Raw genomic sequence first — 26,835 nt, forward strand, 5'->3', positions numbered from 1 at the left:
AGGGTAAGGAACACAACCAAAGTGGTTTCAGCTCCCGAAAAGACTTTTGGATTAATTGAGAAAAAAGACAAGGCTCCAAGAAATAAGAATTTAATTCTGAAAAAGGTCGGAAAGATTCCTGGAAAGAGATGCATCGTTCTAACGCGTCTTAAAACCTTTTCCAAGCCTTTGGATTTTGAAAACAAGACATCTTATCTAACTTTTGTTTTTACAAGCTTTCAAATTCTTTTTAAACCACTACTTGAAAAATAATATTTTGAAGATTGAGATTTGAATTTACTTTTCAAACCACTCATCACAAAAGTACCATTGTAATGGCATCCAAACCACTCATCACAAAAGTACCAATGCAACTGCATGTATGTGCAAACATGTTGCTACCCTTATGTTGGATTTAATTTAAAGAAAGTTTTCTTTTACCTATATTTTTATGAGCACAAAACAATTAATAGAAATCGTTTTACTTCTTTTTAGAAAGTAGCTAATTTTAGGGTGTTACAGTTGCCCTCCATGGCCAAGCTTTGAGCATCCGAATGAGAGCACAGTTACGGCCACACTACTGGTGAACCGCCTTAGCCTTTCAAGCATCTGCAAGTGGCAAAATATCTCTAATGGTCAGGGAGATCTTTTCTCCCGCCGGTGCCACCGTGCCGACCTATAAATAGGCTCGGCCAGTGACGCTTTGGCTGCACCACCACCACTGTTAGCTTCATCGATAGCCCGAACACATCGTCTCCCCCTCCATCCTTCCTCTCCCCCTCTTGGTATCGCACTAGGGCAACTTTCCCCAAACTAGTTTCAACCGTAGCCATTAGAGCCACCTTTCCCTTTCTTCCTCTCTATGGGGTCATGAGTCGATTGGAGTTGCAGGTGAGCTCAAGAGCCCCTCCTCCACCTTCTCATCCACTCCTTTTGCTCTTTCTCTCTCTATGTCGCATTACCACCTGAACACCTAGCTCTACCACGCCACCATGAACACCGGCTAACCACTGGCAAGGCTCGGCTAAGCCCAAAACTAACCCCACCAAGTCCCCTACACACCCACACACATGTACACGCAAAAAAACTAGATAGGATAGTGTTGACGGTCACTAACATCAATTATAAACCATCAACATAACCTGCATTTATACTTAATTCCATCACCAAACATAGGTATAGGGGTTTAAACTAATAAATTCCACAAGTTTTGGTGAATCTGTGTTTTTAGTAGGGTTTAATCAGAAAACCGCCAAAGAGGACCTAATCATCAATGGAAATCATGGAATTCTTCCATGGTATCAACGTAGGAAGACTCTAGAAGGGTCCAGAAGGTGAATCACCGAAGCGAGGCTCGACCCACTGCCATTTGGGGCCGACCAGCTTGTAGGTGGGGCTGTCTAGCCCCTGTGGGCCCCACCTGTTAGCTTCCTTCAAATATTGGTTCCCCACCGCCTTAATGATTGCATCTAAGCCTTTGCTTAAGTCGATTTGATCCAAGGGCTCACGTTGGACCCTCAGGGCTATATATACCTGCCCCTGCCCCCCTCCCTTAGCAGATCCTAAAACCCTAATTCATATCTCTCCTTCATATCAGCATACACCTAGAGGGATTAGGTCGAGAGCTCTCCAATATAGTAGATTAGTAGCTCAGGAGTGAGGGTCGAGTTGGGCTCATGCTCAAGTTCCTGATCTAGTCTTGGAGGCTCGGCGAAGCCTTTTATCTTCACTTCTACATCTTGTAAGACTTATTATTAATTCATCATATTCTTATCTACATGGCTATGCTTACTTTGAATATATATCTTGCTTAGTTAAGATTATCATTGCTTATGTGTGCGGTTTATAGAGCGCTTAGCTTACTATAGTTTATCGATTGGGCTAAGTAGCCAAGTCTCATGTAAACATGGTGCTTGTATGATGCTCTGCCTATGAGTACACCCTGTTCTCTAGTTGGGTGGTAGCAGCAGGAGGTGACTAGCCCTGTCTATCCTTTGTAGTCCACTCCAAATTGAGCAGGTTCTTAAATTGTAGGACCATAGTCGCGTCAGTAGAGTTATCTATTTTGGGTGCTTTACCATATAAGCGGCATCCCAAAGTGGATAAGAGTAGAGTTAGTTTTAGCTATAGTTGGGTATATATACTTTGATCCTATAATAAGAATATCATAGGAATCTACCTCACCCGTTGTTCTCTCGAGTTGACTAGTTTACATTATCTTAGTGACCTATCCCCTGAGTGTCATTATACTTAATTCTTATCATTACCTTTACCCCTTGCTTCAGCTATGCTGGTATGTTGATTAGTATACATTCCTTTGTTATCCAATAAATCTTTACTCCATTGTTTCCCTGTGGTAAAATATAAATAACGATACCTGGAATACTCCCGATAAAATGCTACATTGGTATTATGTGCGCTTGCATAATCCTTCATATTCTATTTGCGTTAATAAATACCAACAAGCATTTTTGGCACCGTTGCCAGGTAAACAATTGGCATAAAGATCTAGATCATTAACATACCACTAGCTTTAGTAGGATTATTACCCCTGTTCTGTTGAATTATGGAATAAGACAGGACAACAGACATCAGTTTTGACCTTTCAACAAACATCCACAAGAAAAGAAGAACATTGAAGAACCCAGGGTACCTGAACATTCAAGATCCATCAACATTGGAACCCAATCATCTCACAAGTTTGTATAGATATATATATTCTCTAACCATGTGTAGATTGGAGAAAAATGTCGACGTCACAAGAATTCAAATCACATCTTAAGTGACGAATACACAAGCTACACTTCTCACAATTTCCATCATGTGAGTCATGGTAAGTATAATCAAGAAAGGTGAGATAGTCTTGCTCATGGACTTTAAACTTGATGAGTAGTTATCTTTTAATTTTTTGCATACCACTGCATGTTTACTTAAAAAATCCATGCATTCACCCCATTTAGTTTAAATTCTCTCATATCAAATTCACATCACATTTAGTTCCTTGCATACATTCATGCCACTTGCATCTTTTATTAAAAAAATCTCTCACCATGATCATGCTTTTTCATCTCTATTTCAATAAATCTCTATAACGCTTTCATGTTCCCTTTGTCTACCATAGTATGCTTTGGTTTGGAAGCATTGGACATACTTCCAAAGGCTTTTTAAATTAAGCGTGGTGCTTAGGTTAAATAGTCTTCCTTAATCAAATTAGACATGGAGTTTAGTTTGGTTATTGAACTAAAAATTTCTTGTGTAGACACTGGATATTTTGTTGGACTAACCCCTATAGAAAACTCTCAAATTTAATCTGGGTAAGTCAAGAGATGAATTCACATTGGAGATAAATCAAGGCATGCAATGAACTCCAACAACTCTACGCAAAAGAAGACAAAGCTCATACTTCATTGAAGGTGTAACACCTCGAGTGTTAGCCTTGCATAACTTGACTTGCATAACATGAGCATGGGCATCAAGCATTCATAAATCATCATTTACAATTGAAACATTTGATCGAAACATATGAAACATTGCTTGTTATCTCGTGTTTCTTAGAACATATGCATAAGATCATGTGCAAATGAATGCAAGTGGGTAATGCTAGTCACTAAAACACCTTAGCTACACTTAGGTTAACACAAGGAACCTTGTTCATGAAGGCCACCTTTCATGATCAAGCACTTAAGTAATATTTCATGTGTTGACCTTGGATAGCTCTATGAGTGACCACTGCATAAAATGATAGGATGACCTTGAAAATTTCTTAAACATGCTTAGGATATCATCATGAACAACTTTGGTATTTAAGGCTAGGGCTAGTTTGGTCATTTAGCCATGGTTTGAGTATGTATCATGATTTCAAAGTGACATGTTTGACTAAAGTTGAACTAGGTGTTAGAGACCTTGCATGGAGGAGTTCACTAAAGCAAAGTTGTAGTGTTTGACATAAGGAACAACTTTGATTTTTGGGTCTTTGACTGATTCAGCTCCTAACGTGTTTGAAATTGGATCACAAGAATCATCAAAATCTTGATTTCAACACTTAAGAAATTTTTCTATGTCAAGTTCATTGAACAGCCTGACAAGCTGACCTTCATGGCAATATAACTCGAATTCGGTTGAGAATTGAGACACGATTATTGAACAAGAGTTGAAGCTGGTACATAGGGCTAGGATTTTTGTTAAGGCGGTTTACGAGTTGGAGCCACGGTTTAGCAGATAAGTCGACTTGAAAACACGCTGTCAGGCGGCCATCGAATGACTGACGAACTGAATGGGCGCCATTCAGTGGCCGACACCGGCAGAACCCGCGCGCTGCGTGTCCTCGGTGACGGCCGCGCATCGCCAGCGCTCTGTTCACGCAGGCCACGACACGCCCAAGCGCGCCTTCATCACGCCAGCGCCCGCCCGCACTCAACTGCACTCCGTTTTCACGTTGCCTCAGCCTTCCTCCTTGCCGCAGCGCTGCAGCGAGCTCGTTCCACCTCCGCCGTCGCCATAGCCACGCAAGCTCGTGCCTAGCCATCCATTCTTCACCGCAGCAGCACAACTAGCTCCCCAGCGACCCACTGCTTCTTCTCGCGCCCGCCATTCGAGTTTGGTAAGCGTCAGCGCCGTGCCGATGCTCACCGGAGCTCCGTCGTGGACTTCGTCGTCATGGCCACGCCGCCACAGTCCCCCTCCCGCTCTGTTAGCTAGCGCGCTAGGTCCCCTAGCGTTCCTAGATGCTCGTCTGGCACCTTAGGTTGGGCCGCCAAGGTCGTCGCCAGTGTACCGCCTGACGTCCCACCTCGCCGAGCCGCCATGGCCACCGCCGTCGTCGCTGGTGTCGACGATAGGGCCGGCCAAGTAGACCAATCGACGCGTTAGGTCACGGGGGTCACACTGTGATGATGTCACCATGCCAGGTGTACTCGCCAGTCGACGAGCTTTGGCCGCGTCCGTCGAGCAGCGCCGCTGTGCTCTGTTTTGGTCTCGCTGACCAGTGGGTCCCGCGTGTCAGCGACTCAATATTTCAAATCTAGTTCAGTTTGAATGTAGATTCACATGTGTTTTGTTATTTTTGTATCTTTAGTTTGGTAGCTCCTAAAATTGTGAAATAAATTTTGTAGTGTTCCTTAGGAGGTGTAGTATTTAGGAAAAATGTGTTTTTAACATTTACAGTAGAAAGTTTTGGAGATTTAAATCAAGATTTGAAATGTGCTTTTGAATGCATTTAAATTGTTTATTTTATATCTAGAGTTCCTGTGCTCCAAACATTATGAACTTTTTGTGGTAAGCTAGTCTTAGCATATATGAGCTTGGGTAAAAATATTAGGACCAGTGCATGGGTAGATTTATAGTTATAGATTTTTCTTTTATGGCTAGTCAATCCTTGCATGAATTTTTATAAATTATTTATGAGTCCAAAATTCATGAAATTTGTGGGAGGTAATACTAGTACCATATGGATGTTAAGAAAAATAAGAAATCTAGTTGCTTGACACTTTTCAATAGGATTTTCCATTTATGCTATTTCAAGCCTTGCTTCCTTATCATTTTTGTATAGAATGTTCTACTTAGTAAAATAACATGAAATTTTTATAGTAGTCCTTTTATAGCATTAGTAAGGCACTGTAAATTTTTGGGAATTTATGAAGTACATCTGATATAGGTTTATTAATTAACCTAGATATCTAAATAAAATAATAAAGGCAATTAAATAAATAGTTTGGGCTCCACCATTATATTATATTAAATGTAATTAGTATGCTTAAACTGTTGGTAGATTATATGTTGTCAAATTTTGAATGATTACCTGAAGTAAAAGTATTCTTACTTTATATTGCATGTTAAATAGTTTCCGGACTGATTCTAGAGTGTGATGAGTTGCATGTTGAAACTGATGTAGACTGTAAAAATGGTTAATAACAAAGTTGTAGAGAATTTGATAAGCTTTCTAGAAAGTCCTAGGATCACTGATTTTGGATTTGTAGAACTCCAGTTATGAGTGAAACAAGTAGCTACTGTTTGTGGCATAGTCGATGCATTGTAGAAGTAGTTAAGTAATAATCGAGAAGAGATATGCATCCTACTCAAACAACTGTGATGCACTTGTTAACATATATGCATTCGTAATACTCATACCATACTCATGCATCTAGGATCAGGAGGAAGAGATCACGTTGCTGGAATTCGAAAGAAGCAGAGGAAGGGAACCCGTAGGAGGATCCGCAAGCCGCAGCTCCCGAAGGCGTGGAGCAGAACCCTGAAGAGCTTCGGAGTGTCCTGACCACCGCCCTACTTCCTTTCTGCGAGGCAAGCCCCAGAGCATTTAAGTCTCCCTAGTAATTTACAAATGTTTACTTACGTATTTATGATTGATGCATTAGGTTATAAGAGTTGAATGAAACCACTTGATGCATGTACATTCCTTGTCCAGATATTAACCCTTTAACCGGTATAGGTCCAGGATCGAATATATGCTTAGCCATGCTTAGACCGGTAGAAGTCGGGTGATGTCCTGTCACCTGCGAGATATAGGTGGATACCGGAGCACTGGTTGGCTATATCTGCTATCGTGGAACAGAACCATGAGGTAAAAGTAAATCGAGACCGGACGGGAGGTAGATAGAGAAGCAACAAGACATGGAGGTCTTGGGTGTGGATCTATCCCCGTCTGTGTCGATTAAGGACCGTACCAGTTGTTAGGCGCTTCTGACAAGATTGAACGCATGCCTCTCACTTAGCTGGCCGGATAACTCGTTCTGACCACGAAGCCGAGTAATTCAACTCAGGCCGGGAACCGTTCTGTTGTGCGCTCCTTTCGGGGAACGATCAGACTGAGCCCAAGGGCAGGCTTGGCCTGAGGCATCCTGGCATCTGGTGTTCCAGATTGTGCGGCGCGGTATGGACCCAGCGAAATGTGTACCTGAGTTGTACCAAAGGTGACCTAAGGTGACCGTTGATCTGGTCTGCCTAGGTTTGTGTTAGGAATAAATTCCCAGCTGGTTGAAATCGATTCGAATCGCCGTCTCTCCCGGATAGTGAGAAACTTGGCTAGTCCCAACATCGTAGTAATTATATTATGAAACAGGATGGTTCAAATGAATATGGAATTACAATACCTGCTATGGTTACTATTGTATGCTTCTAAATGATATACCACATGTTTGGCACAGGATAGTTGCTAACCTAGAAATGGATAGTTATAATTAACTTGATAAAGAAATCATAATTGTACAACAGGGTAAATTGCCTTTTTCGCAAAATGTGGTCAAGTTACGTCCACTTATACAGCCTTGCATAATCCTTGGAGTCATTTTATTTCTGGTTCATGACGGGTAAGTCTAGCTGAGTACCTTCTCGTACTCAGGGTTTATTTTCCCCATTGTTGCAGATGGCACTGTGTATCATGGTTATTGCAAGAGTTGCTTCTATCCCGCTGTGGATGAGGAGTAAGCCTTGGGCAGGCTTCTTTAGTAATTCCTATCTTTGCTTTTGTGGACCGTGATCTGGCTTGGCACTGTATCAAACTATGTTGGAAACCTTATCTTCGAACTTATTTGCTTCCGCTTTATTTATCAAACTAGGTTTGTAATAACTTTTATTCGTACTCTGATGATGAAAAGTATCTAGTGAACTTTATGTAATATGTGGCATGTATGTTGAATCCTGTACGATCTTGGTTGTTGTAAATCGTTTATCGAGACCCGTCGTGGTACTCGACGGACTACCGGGTTTATATGGGTTCAAGTATGACAGTGCGACCGCTTGCGGATTGCCATTGTACTTGTATTCTTATAAATTGGTCGGTTCTGCGACAGCTGGTATCAGAGCAAGATTCAACGTTAATTGTCACAAGTGTATTTAAAACAAAAGTTTTTGTGTTCCAAAAACCCTTCTCTAGCAACTAATAGTTATTTAATAGGTATTTGAAATCTAAAGTGTGCCAATGATCACTTTCCTTATGCCCAAAATTAAGGACTATTAGGTGGCTATTTAAGTACTAACATGGGGGTCTTTGCTTCGTCGTCCATACGGCGTGCTATAGTATGGATGCCATTCACTTGAGTGGTAATGTATGGATCAAATGCCTCTACGCCAAGGTAAGATGAGTGTATGACCGCAAGATGTGAGCGTGCGGTCGGGAAGAGTTAGCTTTGGTACGGCTATGTATGCATGCTTGCATGTGTATATGGTACGTATTTAATTGTGGGTTTAAATTCTTGTCGGGTAGATTGATACGGAAGTATATGTATGGGTATACATATATGAAAGTATTTACAATTACATTCTGCATATTTCATTATGGGTTTAGGGCTGAAATGAAATTTTATGCAGGTACACTAACAACGAAACATGTAGCTCGACTAGTTACGCTATATATGAGAGAACGTATGTATGCCACCGTGTCCACCGTTAGAAACAAATTTTTCTTAAGTTTGTAAGGACGTATGGCACGAGCATGCATCATGTTAAATTACCATTCACATAACTATATTGTTCCTCCCCTTATAAAATTCTTACTCGGTTATGTAACTCTTATCCATTATGGCTTTGTCTCACCAAGGGTACATGTTAATGGTGCAGATGGCACTGCACCAAGCAGACTGCTCGCAAGTCCACCGAAGGCAGAGCTCCTAGCCGTCAACTTGCTCCATGTACCCGTCAACGTCACACGTTCCTTGGAGAGTTTGGGATGCCTACACTCTTGTGGAGAGTGCTCAGCTATGTAGGTTATCCTGATGGAATGGAACCCCGCTACTTCTGGGTGAATGAGCGGATGGGAGAAGGTCTCTTAGTTACAGTGGAGGCCGTTGTTCAGTCCCCGAGGTGACGATTCTGAGTGGACAGGTTGGTGTTATGAGTCGACTGGCAGGACTGCTGAAGAAGCTAGCTGGCAGAGCAGCCTTTGGGATCCTGAGGGATATCATGGATCGTTTTCCTCAGGAGCTGGCAGCCGCTTTGGTTGGAGTCTTTCCAAGAGGTAATCCCTCCACTGACTCATGGCAGCAGGCAAGAGGAAAATCTTTGGAGATTGGTGCAGCAGAAGGGCAGAACAGTGATAACCCTTCCATGAGCGCCATGTTCGCAGTGATGAGAGTGTTAGATGGAGTTGAAGGTAGCCTCAGACGTGTGTCTAGTGCTCTTGGTCATGCCCGCGAGGACCGACGTCAGCTTCAGAGGGAACACAACGCTGAGATTGAGAGGCTCACTGAAGAGATGACTCGGTTAACTCACCAGCGAAATGCAGCTTGGTCCAGGGAAGATGTCCTGAGAGCTCGATAGTTTGAGCTAGGACAGCAGCTGGCCAATGCGGAAGAATACAACGATAATCTGCATGAAGAGGTTCATCTACTGCACAATCAGCTCCACCCTTATGTCCCACCTGGAGCCAGCAGAAATGGATCTAGAAGGGTACGAGGAAGGAGAAGAAGAAGTGGAGCCTGAAGAAGAAGTAGAACCTGAGGAAGGAGATGATTCTACGTCTGACCTCGATAGTGATCATGATGAGGATTAGATCGCTTAGCATGTAGTGGGAAGCCTAATGTATCACCTTTATTCATGTAATGGACCTGTAGTTCCAAGTTGGCATCAGTAACCAGACTATCATGTAATGTTAATCGCACGATGGATGGACGTCAATGCAATTCTAGTTTTTTTTGTCGGTAATCACGCTTTAAATTTGCATGCATTATGAGCACGATAAGTGGTCAAATTGGTGATGTCATGTTGCGAGAATGAATTATTATGCCTCTGTTTTTATTGTGATTTTGAGAATTTTCTCCAGTAATTTCAGTTTGGCATGAGTACAAAATTCCTCTGCAATCTCTTGACCTCAACCAATAATCGCTTATTGTTGCAACTTCGCAGATGACGCGCACCCGTGCAGGAGCTAGTAGCAGCCAGGATGGCAACCTAGGATGACTTGCCACCCCCACCGCCACCGTCTGCTCAGGAATTCTTTACCCAGTTCCTAGGGAGCCAAAGGACAATGGAGGAAGCTTTGCGCCTCATCGCGCAAAACACTGCTCGTGGCCACCCACAGCAACCAGGGGCCGAGCCAAATCAGCACAGTTCATTCAAGGAGTTTCTGGACACGAAGCCTCCGATCTTCAAGGTGGCGGAGGAACCACTGCAAGCCGATGAGTGGCTGAATACCATCGAGCAGAAATTTCGTCTGCTAAGGGTCACAGAGCACCTGAAAGCAGAATATGCTTCTCATCAATTGCAAGGACCAGCAGGAATCTGGTGGACGCACTTCCTGTCAGTCTCTGCCTGCTAATGCGAGAGTGACCTGGGATCAATTCAAGCTGGCTTTTAGAGGACATCATATTCCCTCGGGCCTGATGCGCATGAAAGCAGCAGAATTTATGAGGCTCACTCAGGGAACAAAGTCACTCACAGAATATATGCACGCATTCAACAACTTGTCAAGATATGCTCCAAGTTTCGTGGATACTGAAGAGAAAAAGATTGAGAGTTTCAAGCGAGGTTTGGGTACCAAACTGATGAAGACTATGGCAAATTCTCGATGTGCCACGTACAATGAGTTTATTAGTGATGCCTTGACCCAAGAAAACCACAACAACCTGCATGCAGTTGCTAAAGGTCGCAAGAGGGCATATGAGGCCAGGTGCATCCGGATCTTTCCTGTCGAAAGCGCCTGTCATAGCTAGGCCACAATTCCGTCCACCTGCACCCAAGTTCAGGCCTCCACCACCAAAAGCTCAAAATAATAGGCCAGCAGAAACCATTTCAGTAAGGCGTTCACTATTGCCTTACCAAAAGGAAATGGTAATCAGGACAGCTCCACCGGATTCAGAAGTAATCAACCATGTTTCAACTGCAACCAACTGGGCCATTGGTCCAAGGAGTGCCCCCACCCCAAGAGGAATAGCAACCCAAATCAGAACAATCAGAGGCAGGTGAATGCCAGGGCACGTCAGGGACAAGTGCATTATACCGCTGTAGAGGAAGTGCCCGCTGGAGAGGTTGTCACGGCTGGTATGTTTCTCAGTCAACAAGCATCCCGCTGTTGTTTTATTTGATTCGGGAGCTTCTCATTCATTTATGAGTCAAGCATTTGCATCTAGACATGATCAAGAAATAATTGAAGTAAGTAAAGGGGGTTTTAACATAAGTTCAGCAGGGGGAACTGTTACTACCAAAAAGATAGTCAAAAATGTACTCATCGTGATACAAGGGAGGGAGTACACAACAGATTTGATAATATTGCCGGGGTTGTCGATAAGTGTAATCTTAGGCATGAATTGGATGAAGGATCATGGTGTTCTTATTGACACTAGCACCCGCACTATTATGTTGAGAGAACCCACGGGAGGGAATGCTTTTCTAGTTCCACTCTCCCGCGATTTCGAACCCCAACATTTAGCCTGTGCTATCCAAACCACCACCATATGTGATATCCCCGTGGTTTGTGAGTTTCCGGATGTATTTCCAGAGGAATTACCAGGTCTACCACCGGATAGGGATGTGGAATTTAAGATTGAATTAGTGCCAGGTACCGCACCCATATCCAGAAGGCCATATAGAATGCCACCCAATGAGTTAGCAGAACTTAAAGTTCAATTGCAAGATCTATTGGACAAGGGTCTTATCCAACCTAGCTCATCTCCGTGGGGATGCCCAGCATTGTTTGTGAAAAAGAAGGATAAGTCACTGAGAATGTGTGTAGATTATAGACCACTCAATGCTGTGACCATCAAGAACAAATATCCGTTACCCCGCATAGACATCTTGTTCGATCAGCTAGCGAAGGCAAAGGTATTCTCTAAAATTGACTTGAGATCAGGTTACCATCAGATAAAGATCAGACCGGAGGATATACCTAAAACTGCTTTCTCTACTAGGTACGGCTTATACGAGTATTTGGTTATGTCTTTCGGACTAACAAATGCTCCAGCCTATTTCATGTACCTGATGAACTCGGTATTCATGCCCGAACTTGATAAGTTCGTGGTCGTGTTTATCGATGACATATTGATTTATTCAGAAAATGAGTCAGATCATGAAGAGCATCTGAGGATTGTCCTATCCAGACTGAGGGAGCATAAGCTATATGCCAAGTTTAGCAAATGTGAATTTTGGATGAGCAAAGTACCTTTCTTAGGTCACATTTTATCAAGAGATGGAATCTCAGTAGACCCATCAAAAGTACAAGAGGTCATGGATTGGAAAGCCCCAACTTCGGTTCATGAAGTTCGGAGTTTTCTAGGGTTAGCAGGATACTATCGTCGGTTTATTCCAGATTTCTCAAAGATAGCTAAGCCTATGACCAGATTACTTTAGAAAGATGAGAAGTACAAATGGACACCAGAATGTGAAACAACTTTTCACACCCTCAGAACTTTGTTGACTACAGCGCCTGTGCTAGCACAACCAGACATTGAAAAGTCTTTTGATGTATTTTGTGATGCATCAGGAATAGGTTTGGGATGTGTGCTTATGCAAGAAGGGAGAGTAATCGCATATGCCTCACGGCAATTGAGAAAACATGAAGTCAACTACCCTACACATGATTTGGAACTGGCAGCCGTTGTCCATGCATTAAAGATATGGAGACATTACTTGTTGGGCAATGTATGTCATATCTATACTGACCACAAAAGCCTCAAGTATATCTTTACCCAGCCAGAACTGAACATGAGACAACGTAGATGGTTGGAATTGATTAAGGACTATAATTTGGAAGTGCATTACCATCCGGGTAAAGCTAATGTAGTAGCCGATGCACTTAGTCGGAAGTCCCATTGCAACACTATGGAAGCACTATTGGAAGATGGATTCAACTTGCTACATCCTGCTGTACTCCACAATATCACAATCAGTTGTTCGCTTGAGGGCAAAATCATAGAGCTACAGCAGACAGATGTAGGAATAAGTCACATCAAGAGAAAAATGCAAGAGCAAGAAACCAAACATTTTAGATTGGACGAAAGAGGTGTATTATGGTTTGAGGACCGGCTAGTGGTACCAAAAGACCGTGAGCTAAGGAATCAAATTTTAGAGGAAGCTCACTCGTCCAAACTGTCTATCCATCCGGGTAGTAGTAAAATGTATCAAGATCTAAGAACCCGTTTTTGGTGGACTAAGATGAAGAAAGAGATCGCAGCCTATGTTGCTAAGTGTGATAACTGCAGTAGAGTGAAAGCCGTCCATATGAAAACTGCTGGATTACTTCAGCCATTACCTATTCCGGGATGGAAATGGGAGGAAATCAGTATGGACTTTATTACAGGCCTTCCAACAACGCCACAAGGTCACGATTCAATCTGGGTCATTGTTGACCGTCTCACCAAGTCAGCACACTTTATACCCGTGAACATGCGGTATATAGTTGGGAAATACGCTGAGATATATGTATCCCAGATCGTGAGATTGCATGGAGTACCCAGGACCATAATCTCAGATAGAGGACCACAGTTCATAGCTCGTTTCTGGGAGCACTTACACCAAGCCTTGGGAACCAAGCTAATCAGAAGTTCAGCTTATCATCCGCAAACTTCAGGACAGACAGAGCGAGTAAACCAAATCCTAGAAGATTTACTTAGGGCTTGTGTTATATCTTCAAAAGGTTCATGGGAGAAATGGTTACCTTTAGCTGAATTCTCCTATAACAACAGTTATCAAGCGAGTATCAAAATGGCTCCATTTGAAGCCTTGTATGGCAGAAAGTGCAGAACTCCATTGAATTGGATTGAGCCCGGTGAAAGGAGATACTTTGGTATTGATTTTGTCAATGAAGCCGAAGAGCAAGTACGTATCATCCAACAACACATGAAGGCAGCTCAATCAAGACAGAAGAGTTATGCCGATAGAAGAAGAAGACCACTAACTTTTGAAGTGGGTGACTATGTATACTTGAGAGTATCACCCATGAAAGGTGTGAAAAGATTTGGGATGAAAAAGAAGCTTTCACCAAGATATGTAGGGCCATACAAAATTATGGAGCGAAAAGGAAATGTTGCGTATAAGCTACAACTACCACCAGAGATGAGTGCAATCTTTGATGTGTTCCATGTTTCTCAGCTAAAGAAATGTCTTCGAGTACCTGAAGAAGCGATTGCACCCACCAACGTGCAGCTTCAATCGGATTTGACCTATGAAGAAAAGCCAATTCGAGTATTAGAAGAGATGGAGAGAGTGACAAGGAGTAAGATCATTAAGTTCTATAAGGTGGTGTGGAACAATCATAGTGAACAAGATGCTACGTGGGAAAGAGAAGATTATCTACGAGAAGTTTATCCCGCCTTTTTCCAAGAATGGTAGGTCTTGCAAATCTCGGGATGAGATTTTTATAAGGGGGAGGGGCTGTAACACCTCGAGTGTTAGCCTTGCATAACTTGACTTGCATAACATGAGCATGGGCATCAAGCATTCATAAATCATCATTTACAATTGAAACATTTGATCGAAACATATGAAACATTGCTTGTTATCTCGTGTTTCTTAGAACATATGCATAAGATCATGTGCAAATGAATGCAAGTGGGTAATGCTAGTCACTAAAACACCTTAGCTACACTTAGGTTAACACAAGGAACCTTGTTCATGAAGGCCACCTTTCATGATCAAGCACTTAAGTAATATTTCATGTGTTGACCTGGATAGCTCTATGAGTGACCACTGCATAAAATGATAGGATGACCTTGAAAATTTCTTAAACATGCTTAGGATATCATCATGAACAACTTTGGTATTTAAGGCTAGGGCTAGTTTGGTCATTTAGCCATGGTTTGAGTATGTATCATGATTTCAAAGTGACATGTTTGACTAAAGTTGAACTAGGTGTTAGAGACCTTGCATGGAGGAGTTCACTAAAGCAAAGTTGTAGTGTTTGACATAAGGAACAACTTTGATTTTTGGGTCTTTGACTGATTTAGCTCCTAACGTGTTTGAAATTGGATCACAAGAATCATCAAAATCTTGATTTCAACACTTAAGAAATTTTTCTAAGTCAAGTTCATTGAATAGCCTGACAAGCTGACCTTCATGGCAATATAACTCGAATTCGGTTGAGAATTGAGACACGATTATTGAACAAGAGTTGAAGCTGGTACATAGGGCTAGGATTTTTGTTAAGGCAGGTTTACTGAGTTGGAGCCACGGTTTAGCAGATAAGTCGACTTGAAAACACGCTGTCAGGCGGCCATCGAATGACTGACGAACTGAACTGGGCGCCATTCAGTGGCCGACACCGGCAGAACCCGCTCGCCGCGTGTCCCCGACGATGGCCGCGCTGTCGCCAGCGCTCTAGTTCACGTAGGCCACGACGCGCCCAAGCACGCCTTCATCACGCCAGCGCCCGCCCGCACTCAACCGCACTCCGTTTTCGCGTTGCCTCGGCCTTCATCCTCGCCGCAGCGCTGCAGCGAGCTCGTTCCACCTCCGCCGTCGCCATAGACACGCAAGCTCGCACCTAGCCATCCATTCTTCACCGCAGCAGCACAACTAGCTCCCCAGCGACCCACTGCTTCTTCCCGTGCCCGCCATTCAGAGTTCGGTAAGCGTCAGCGCCGTGCCGATGCTCACCTGGAGCTCCGCCGTGACTCCGTCGTCGTGGCCACGCCGCCACAGTCCCCCTCCTGCTCTGTTAGCTAGCGTGCTAGGTCCCCCAGCGTTCCTAGATGCTCGTCTGCACCTTAGGTTGGGCCTGCTAAGGTCGTCGCCGGCGTACCAGCCGACGTCTCGCCTCGCCGAGCCGCCATGGCCGCCGCCGTCGTCGCTGGTGTCGACGATAGGGCCGGCCAAGTAGACCAATCGATGCGTTAGGTCACGGGGGTCACACTGTGATGATGTCACCGCCGGCGTACTCGCCGTCGGCGAGCTTTGGCCGCGTCCGTCGAGCAGCGCCGCTGTGCTCTGTTTTGGTCTCGCTGACCAGTGGGTCCCGCGTGTCAGCGACTCAATATTTCAAATCCAGTTCAGTTTGAATGCAGATTCACATGTGTTTTGTTATTTTTGTATCTTTAGTTTGGTAGCTCCTAAAATTGTGAAATAAATTTTGTAGTGTTCCTCAGGAGGTGTAGTATTTAGGAAAAATGTGTTTTTAACATTTACAGTAGAAAGTTTTGGAGATTTAAATCAAGATTTGAAATGTGCTTTTGAATGCATTTAAATTTGTTTATTTTATATCTAGAGTTCCTGTGCTCCAAAAATTATGAAATTTTTGTGGTAAGCTAGTCTTAGCATATATGAGCTTGGGTAAAAATCTTAGGACCAGTGCATGGGTAGATTTATAGTTATAGATTTTTCTTTTATGGCTAGTCAATCCTTGCATGAATTTTTATAAATTATTTATGAGTCCAAAATTCATGAAATTTGTGGGAGGTAATACTAGTACCATATGGATGTTAAGAAAAATAAGAAATCTGTTGCTTGACACTTTTCAATAGGATTTTCCATTTATGCTATTTCAAGCCTTGCTTCCTTATCATTTTTGTATAGAATGTTCTACTTAGTAAAATAACATGAAATTTTTATAGTAGTCCTTTTATAGCATTAGTAAGGCACTGTAAATTTTTGGGAATTTATGAAGTACATCTGATATAGGTTTATTAATTAACCTAGATATCTAAATAAAATAATAAAGGCAATTAAATAAATAGTTTGGGCTCCACCATTATATTATATTAAATGTAATTAGTATGCTTAAACTGTTGGTAGATTATATGTTGTCAAATTTTGAATGATTACCTGAAGTAAAAGTATTCTTACTTTATATTGCATGTTAAATAGTTTCCGGACTGATTCTAGAGTGTGATGAGTTGCATGTTGAAACTGATGTAGACTGTAAAAATGGTTAATAACAAAGTTGTAGAGAATTTGATAAGCTTTCCAGAAAGTCCTAGGATCACTGATTTTGGATTTGTAGAACTCCAGTTATGAGTGAAACAAGTAGCTACTGTTTGTGGCATAGTCGATGCATTGTAGAAGTAGTTAAGTAATAATCGAGAAGAGATATGCACCTACTCAAACAACGTGATGCACTTGTTAACATATATGCATTCAGTAATACTCATACCATACTCATGCATCTAGGATCGGAGGAAGAGATCACGTTGCTGGAATTCGAAGAAGCAGAGGAAGGGAACCCGCAGGAGGATCCGCAAGCCGCAGCTCCCGAAGGCGTGGAGCAGAACCCTGAAGAGCTTCCGGAGTGTCCTGACCACCGCCCTACTTCCTTTCTGCGAGGCAAGCCCCGGAGCATTATAAGTCTCCCAGTAATTTACAAATGTTTACTTACGTATTTATGATTGATGCATTAGGTTATAAGAGTTGAATGAAACCACTTGATGCATGTACATTCCTTGTCCAGATATTAACCCTTTAACCGGTATAGGTCCAGGATCGAATATATGCTTAGCCATGCTTAGACCGGTAGAAGTCGGGTGATGTCCTGTCACCTGCGAGATATAGGTGGATACCGGAGCACGGTTGGCTATATCTGCTATCGTGGAACAGAACCATGAGGTAAAAGTAAATCGAGACCGGACGGGAGGTAGATAGAGAAGCAACAAGACATGGAGGTCTTGGGTGTGGATCTATCCCCGTCTGTGTCGATTAAGGACCGTACCGTTGTTGGCGCTTCTGACAAGATTGAACGCATGCCTCTCACTTAGCTGGCCGGATAACTCGTTCCGACCGTGAAGCCGAGTAATTCAACTCAGGCCGGGAACCGTTCTGTTGTGCGCTCCTTCCGGGGAACGATCAGACTGAGCCCAAGGGCAGGCTTGGCCTGAGCATCCTGGCATCTGGTGTTCCAGATTGTGCGGCGCGGTACGGACCCGCGAAATGTGTACCTGAGTTGTACCAAAGGTGACCTAAGGTGACCGTTGATCTGGTCTGACCTGGGTTTGTGTTAGGAATAAATTCCCAGCTGGTTGAAATCGATTCGAATCGCCGTCTCTCCCGGATAGTGAGAAACTTGGCTAGTCCCAACATCGTAGTAATTATATTATGAAACAGGATGGTTCAGATGAATATGGAATTACAATACCTGCTATGGTTACTATTGTATGCTTCTAAATGATATACCACATGTTTGGCACAGGATAGTTGCTAACCTAGAAATGGATAGTTATAATTAACTTGATAAAGAAATCATAATTGTACAACGGGTAAATTGCCTTTTTCGCAAAATGTGGTCAAGTTACGTCCACTTATACAGCCTTGCATAATCCTTGGAGTCATTTTATTTCTGGTTCATGACGGGTAAGTCTAGCTGAGTACCTTCTCGTACTCAGGGTTTATTTTCCCCATTGTTGCAGATGGCACTGTGTATCATGGTTATTGCAAGAGTTGCTTCTATCCCGCTGTGGATGAGGAGTAAGCCTTGGGCAGGCTTCTTTAGTAATTCCTATCTTTGCTTTTGTGGACCAGTGATCTGGCTTGGCACTGTATCAAACTATGTTGGAAACCTTATCTTCGAACTTATTTGCTTCCACTTTATTTATCAAACTAGGTTTGTAATAACTTTTATTCATACTCTGATGATGAAAAGTATCTGTGAACTTTATGTAATATGTGGCATGTATGTTGAATCCTATACGATCTTGGTTGTTGTAAATCATTTATCGAGACCCATCGTGGTACTCGACGGACTACTAGGTTTATATGGGTTCAAGTATGACAGTGCGACCGCTTGCGGATTGCCATTGTACTTGTATTCTTATAAATTGGTCGATTCTACGACAGAAGGAAGAACTATGAGTATCAAAATTCATTCACTTTGCCTTTTGCTGCAAGTTACCTTTGCCTTGAACAATGCTTGAATGCAGTAAACAAATAAAAATTCATTATCAAACATGATAAACAATCTATGCTAAAGTAATTCAAAAACCACCTTTTCATTAGCATAGATGAGAATCACATAAATTATGGATAACAACCTGTATTTCAAATTTGTTGTATACCCTCAGGTATGTGTCCACTAACATTTTGCAGGAAAAAATGAATATAAGCTGTTCCTATCCATGGTTTGGTATGGACATGGGAAACTAAATCATCACTTTAGCTATGGAACAAAGAGAAATGAGACAAGTGCCACAAAAAGGATCTACAACAGAAGCACTCACACATAGGAAGTGGACGAACAAATCAATGGGCCTCAAGTAAAGTTGAAGGTGACCTAGCATTGAGCCTTCCCAAGGACTCAATCTAGGAGGACTGATGAGAAGCAAGGTGCAACCCACCTCGTATTAGCCAGAATACACATGCTTTCATCATCTTTGAAAAGACCAGCTCGCACGTCGGCAATAAGGACCAAGATGACGGGACGCCACAACATCATGGCATACATTCTTGATCAAAAATCTACCTACGGTGTCTCATAAGGCTGTGAATGACTATGAACACACAAAAGACACCCCTAAGCCATAGGAGATGAAGCTTTCATGTAAATTCCAATGAAGTTCCTTCCTTGATCATCAAGACAGCTGGCGTATCACTAACAAACAAAGAAGAACTCTCCCCCACGCCATTAGAGGACAAAGACAAACAAGGAGGAACTTGAGTTTACATCTCCAATGGACCCCAACTCGTCAACCAAGAATCAACAAAAATCAAGAAAGGTTGATGGAAGAAGAGCATGCAATTGTTCGTATCGTCATCTCTAGGATCGAGGCTTAATACAAGGAAAGGTCCTTCTTAATGGACTATGAGCTCTCGTCAATAGGTAAATTAGATAAGCCTCCTTCAAGTATGTTTGTCACTAACCATTTCAATAAAAAGAAGGAAAACACAATATCCAACCAAGCATTATGCAACATAGAATCAAATTCATATTTATCATCCAAACTTGATTCTGCATTTTGCAAAATTCAAGTATGGGGGATGTAACACCCTAGTGTTAAACATTGCATTTGGCACTTGCATTTCATGAGCACAAGCATCATCCAAGCATTCATGAGCATGAGCATATGGAATTTCATCTTATTCTTTACATATTATCACATGTAATGTTGATTATGTACATGCATATGCTTGTGATCATGTGTGACCAATGTGAGAAATGGTTGTGAGGTCACAAAAACACCTTAGACATATCTAGGATGGTAAATGGAACAATGTTTGTATTCATGACCTAGCCCAAATTTACTTCTAAGTGTTGGTTTACTTTGAAATGCCTTTTTCATGAGTCTAGTTTGACCAAAATTGAACAATAGCTTAGAGAGCTTACATGGCTATGTAACCTAAATAAAAGTTGTAGATCGTGTCATGTAGAACAAACTTTGTTTAAGGGTCATGAGCTAAACTGGTGCTTAAGTTGGTCAAATAGGGCTCCTAAGTTTCAATTTGGATGATGTTTTGTAACTTAGAAAATTTTCTGTCTAAACCTGATTTCAGTTTCCATGTGATCTACTTTGGAGCTCTGTAGTTTGAAAACCATGATGAATTAGATGTTACTCCCTAAAGCAAAGTTGGAGATCTCACATAGCTCTACAACTTTCACTAATACCATTTTCACTGATTCACCATGGATTAGGAGTTACACATGCATGAAGTAGCTCTGTCAGTCATCTGATGCAACTCTGAATGGGCTGGGGCAGCTCGACGTCATGGCCGATCGGCCATAGGCCGCGTCCGCTGCGTGGATGCTGTACATCGGTGTCGAGCTCGTGTGTTAGGCTAGGGGCAGGACAGCAAAGAGAGCCATGCCCTGCTCGCTCTCCATGCATGCTTACTCTTGCCCTCGCTCTGCCTCGCTCTCCATGCATGCTTACTCTCGCCCTCTCTCATAGCTGAGCTGACCCACTGTCGCCATCGCCGTCGTGCCTTCACTGAGCTCACATGCCACCACCATCGCATCTCCATCCAATCCATCACATGCATAGCTTCGCCGTGAGCCACTCTACCTCCCTGACTCACTAGTGCCACCATCCAAGCCGAAGTAAAGCCACATTGTGCATTGTCATCATCGCTAAGGCCGTGGTGCGCCACCGAGCTCAAGCTCGCCGTGGCTAGCCTTATCACCTCTCCTCCTACCTTCTTCTCCCATGGTCCGTCATCGCCTTAGGTCATAGATGCTCATGTCATCGTTTATTTAACCTCTACTACCGCCATCATGTGGGAACACACCGCCACACCAAGCATGCCCGCCATGGCTATGAACTCAGGTTCGCCACAACCGGCACCAACTAGACCCTGTTTTCCCCCTCGTGTGTTGTTTCCGCACTACCGTGACCCATAGCACCTCTCCTATGATGGAGACCCATCACCAACCACCATCTCATTGGAATGGCAAGCGCCACCATGTGCGCTGTATGCCACCGTGCCTCCATGCATGTGGCCGGAGCTCACCACCACTTCACCGTGGCTCGATACGCACCGTAGAGCTCTGCTAGGGTTCGTAGAAGCCATAGCTGTGTTTGCTAGGTCACATCTTCACTGGAGATGGCAACTCCACCACCATGCATCACCGCCAAGCCACCATGCTTGCTAGTGAGGTCACTCTAGTGATCCACCGAGGCAACCAAGGGTACCAGTGGGTGCACGCAGGGGTGGGTAACATGACGGTGAAGACCTCACCGCCGGCAAGATATTGCCGGTCAAACCACTACCCCTGCGTTGTGTCGCTAACGTGTGGGGTCCATTGACCATGGGGCCCAGCTGTTGGCGCCTCTCTGGTGCACTGGATCGAGTGCACATAGCGTTTAATAGGGTTTTGGTGTTTTAGTTTTATTTGTTTTTTAGATTTGAATGCAATCTTGCAAAAAATCATATCTTGAGCTAGGAGTATCCAAATGGAGTGAACCAAATTTTGTTAGCTTCATCTTGAAATGTACTATTTGATAAAAATATGAAACTTGCTGTTTGAAGTAGTTTTCTATATGAATTAAATTAAGTTGGTTAAGTGCTTTTAAATTTATTTCTATCTTTTAAAATGCATAACTTGAGCTAGGGAAGTGATAAAAATGTTATTCCAATTTTGTTGGTCTTGTGTTGACATGATCTAGCTAGGAAGAATGCTAAACTTATAGTAGGCATAATTGGAATATGGTTTTTCTATTTAATCTTAATTAATTGCTAGTTTCTAGTGAAAATAAATTGGGTAAAAATACAAAACTTATGATCATGCAATTTTTTACAATGTTCTTATGCTAGGATGAAAGTAAGAAAAATAGGAAATCTGTTGTTTGACACTTTTCACTAAGCTAAACTATTTTTGCTAAAATAAGTCTATGCAACTTGTCATTTTTGTAGAGGTTGCTATACTTATCCAAATGGCATGAAATTTGTATGGTAGACTATTGGTATCATATGTAATGTACTATAAGTTTGTCTGAATTTATTGATCATCAAAAATAATTATCCACTAAATCACCCTATTATATAAGAAAATTCATAAATGAATATACATAAATTACTTGGGCTTGACCATGATGTTTTCTATGGTCCTTTTGATGCATATGATGTGTTTCTATTAGTAGTTGTGCTTGGAACTAATTGGTTAGACAGCTAGTTAATTACTGCTTTATAATTCAACTAAATGGCTGCATGAGTAGTTTCTGTTGGGTTGACAAATTCATGATGATAGTGAACTTTCATGTGAAACTTGTTAATAACAAAGTTATAGATAACTTACGCATATTGCTTGTCCTAAAATTTCATGGTCATAGGCCTAATGGTTTAAGAGTTATAGCTATTAGAAGTCTGCTGTCAGATTTGCTCATCCTCTGGATAGATCTGAAAGATTAAATTGTTTGACCTAGATAGCTACTAAATCACCTTAAGATGATCATAAGAAAGTTGTAGACAATTTTATAATATTTCCAAAAAGTCCATGATCATATTGTTTGAATGTGTAAAACTTCAGTTATGGTCAAAATAAGTGGCTACTATCTTGCAGTCCAGAAAATGTTTTTAATAGGTGTTTGTTTAATTACTAAAGAAGAGATATGCGCCTACATAGTAAAAAGAAAGTTAATCTTGTTATCACCCTAATACCTTGCTGTTGAGAACACTTATGGTTATACATTTTATCATATCATATCCTCCATGTCATTATCTATGCATCCATGATATCTTATTTCATGCTCATACATATAGGATCGCCCGAAGAAGTAACCCTACTGGAATTCAAAGAAGAGGTGGAGAAGAATCAGGTGACACCATAGCCAGGAGCACCCAAAGGCGAGGAGCCAACTATTGAGGAACTTCTAGAGTGCTCTGGCCACTAACCCACTTCTTTCCTAAAAGGCAAGCCCCAGAGCATTTTAAGCCTCCTAGGTTTTAGAAAATATCACTTGAGTCCTTTATGTTTGATGCATTAGGTTATAAGAGTTGATTGGAAACACTTGATGCATAGAACTACATTGTCTAGAAATAAACCTTTAACCCTGTGTAGGTCCAGGATCGAATATATGCTTAGCAATGCTTGGACCGATAGAAGTCAGGTGATTTCCTGTCACCTGCGAGATATAGGTGGACACTGAACCATGGTTGGCTATATTTGCTATCGTGTAAAAGAACCATGGGATGTTGTAAATCGAGGCCAGATGGAGTCTATGTTGTATGTTGACTCATGTTATTTCGTCTGTGCCGATTAAGGACCGCATCATTGTTGGTCCTCGGTCATTTTGAACGCATGCCTCTCACTTAGCTAGCCGAATAACTCATTTCGACTATGAAGCCGAGTAGCTCAACTCAGGTCGAGCCTCGTTCTATTAGAGTGCATATAGTGGAGGTAGTAAGGATGTGCGGGGAGCCGGTGTGAGGCCAAGGGCAGGTTAGAGTCCTGATCGACCTGGTATCTGGTAGTGTCCCTGATTGTGCAGCGCTGATCGAACCCACGAATTGGACCTAAGTTATACCAAAGGTGACCTAAGGTGACCATTGATCTGGTCTACCTAGGTTTGTGTTAGGAATACTGCCCAACTAGTTGCAATCGATTTGAATCATTGTCTCTCTCGGATAGTGAGAAACTTGACTGAGCTTCCTTCTATCGCAGTGATAATGGCAAGTGGAATGGTTCTAAGAATGATATATGAAATTGCTATGGTTACTATTGTTCTGTCACTACTGATATACCACATGTTTGGCACATGTTAGTTGCTAATCTAGAGATGAATAGCTATAATTAACTTGATGACCGAATTATAAAATGTATAGCTAAATTAGTGGCTTTTTATGCAAAATGTTGTCAAGCTAGCTCCACTTATAAAGCCTTGCATGATCCTTGGAGTCACTTTATTTTTGGTTTATGATGGGTAAGTCTAGCTGAGTACCTTCTTATACTCAAGGTTTATTTCCCACTTGTTGCAAATAACACAGTCTTTCATGGCTACTATAAGAATTGTTTCTGTCCCACTATGGATGAGGAGTAGGCCCTGGGCAAGGCGCTTCTACTTATATATCTTATCTATGATGCTTTTGTGGGTGGTGATCATATACTGACAAGTATTTGAACAATGGTGTGAGATGTTGGTTTAAAAACTACTTTGCTTCTGCTACTACTTTATTTGAACTTGGGTTGTGATAACTTTAATTGTACAATGATGTATGGCAATGTATTTGTGAACTCTATGTAACATGTGGCATGTATGCTTAATCATGTACGATCTGGGTTGTATGTTGGCGATGAATCGAGACCCTTCGTGGTACTCGATGGACTACTGAGTTTATATGGGCTCAAATATGATAGTACGACCGCTTGCGAGCTGCCATTGTACTTGTGCTCTTATAAATTGGACGGTTCTGTTACAGGGGATGGAGTTCTTCAAAACATCTCATGTCATGTTGCTAGTTTATCTTGGTCATCCCTACCTTTATGATGAGCTCAACTTGCTAAATCTTGTTGTAACTTGCTAAATTGGATGGCTCAAGTTTGTCTTGCTACGTCTTGGTCATCCCTACCGGCTCTTAACCTCTGCTCTATCGCCGCACTAGTGACATTGTCTAATCGCCGACGATGTCGTCCCCTCTTCGTTTCCCTCCCTCTGTCTCTCTCACTATCTAGTTAGGGGCCGGGCAGCCCCATGTGTCGGTGACGTCACACCACTAGCCCTACTAGCCCACATGTCACTCACACACACAACACACAGTAGTAAAAGCTATGGGTACTCGGCTACTGCACATCGAAGGCTATAAACCCAATTTCCAAACTTAGAAAATTTCCCAGAAAAATTATAAATAAACTAGATGCACCCTAGAGCCTACTCATATAATTTTCAAATATTTTCCATGCACCAAAAATGTAAATAAAATTCCATTTAATTCTCGACATATATAATAAACTTCTAAAATCCATAACTTCCTCATCCCACCTCCATTTTACGTGAAACCACTTCCAAAATTCTTCTAAAAACAAACTCTATGTACTCAACCCATGTAACAGAGACACACACATACTTTCACTCATATAAACCTGGTAGTCCGCCGAGTGTCCCAAAAGACCTTGGTAAATCAACATCACAACCAAGATTGCGTGATTAAGCAAATACACATCACATACATAGGGTTGCAACGGAAATAATATTACCAATGGGTTCCAACTTAAAAGTACAAGTTTGGGTTTCAAAATCGATTAGTGAAAACAACATAGCTTTCAAAAGATTACATTAATATATGTTCCAAATACATTGCTAGCATAAGTGACATCATCCGACAAAAGCATATAGATGAGAAGTAACTATAGAATCACCGAGCCACCGGCGGTTAGCCACCACCTTCACAGGTCGAGAACTTCACCTGCAACATGGTGGGATAAACCCTAAGTACAAGAAGGTACTCAGTTAGACTTAGCCGTCAAAACCAGAAATAAAGGACACCAAGGGTCATGCAAAGCTTATGAGGTGGGCTAGCTTGACACAGTTGCATAAAAGAGCTTAAGAATATAGTGACCAATTTAAACTTAGCATCAAGTTTATCATCATTTACTTATCCACTAGATTAGCACCTATACTAGAGCACTCACTTATTAGGAGCAAACAATATTAACCATAGCAGGTATAATGAGGCTGTCATCCTCATATCATCATTTCTGAACCATTATGTTATTTAGTGTATCTACTTTGGAGATAAGCCCGTCAAGTTCTCACTAACTGGGAGACGGCGACTCGAATCGAATTACAACTCAGCTGAGGGGGTATTCCTAACTCTCACCCTGGCATACTTTGCAAGGGTAGCCGTGGGTCACCTTTGGTACAACTCAGGAACCAAATTCGCGAGTTCGATCAGCGCCAGCACTCTCAGGGATTACCCTTCTGCCAGGATGATCAGGACTTTTAAATCACCTACCCTTGGACTCACGCCTATGGCTCCCTTCCGAGGCGTACTTTATACTTATCGACTCCTGGCCTGAGGTGAGCTACTCGGCTTCGTGGTCGGTCTTCAGACACAGCCAACTAAGAGAGAGGCATGCGTTCAACATGAATAGGAAAGGCTCCAAGATTCAGTCCTTAAGCGACACAGACGGAGTCACTACAAACCGGCAAGCCTCCGCTCGGTCTTCATTTCAAATTAAGACAGGTTCTTTTCCACAATAGCAAATATAGCCAACCGTGCCATATGTATATCCCTATATCTCATAGGTGACAGGAAATCACCTGACTTCTATCACGTTTAAGCAGGGCTAAGCACTACATGAGCCTAAGCTACATAGGATTCAGGGTATCAATATCTGGACAAGGATTGGATAACCAATGCAGCAAGTGTTTGCATCCAACGCCTAAACTTAATGCAACAATATATATATGTAACAATAATATTTTAACTGCATTTCGGAAATTAGGAGACTTAATATGCTCCGGGGCTTGCCTGGGATCCAACACAAGTCAGTTCAGTTAGCTTGCACCATCCTGGTGACATCTCAGGTCCTAGCACTTGCTTAGTCCTTCCATCTTCGGGATA

The sequence above is a fragment of the Miscanthus floridulus genome, chromosome 15 (assembly GCF_019320115.1).
Source record: "Miscanthus floridulus cultivar M001 chromosome 15, ASM1932011v1, whole genome shotgun sequence".
In the NCBI taxonomy this organism is placed as follows: Eukaryota; Viridiplantae; Streptophyta; class Magnoliopsida; order Poales; family Poaceae; genus Miscanthus; species Miscanthus floridulus.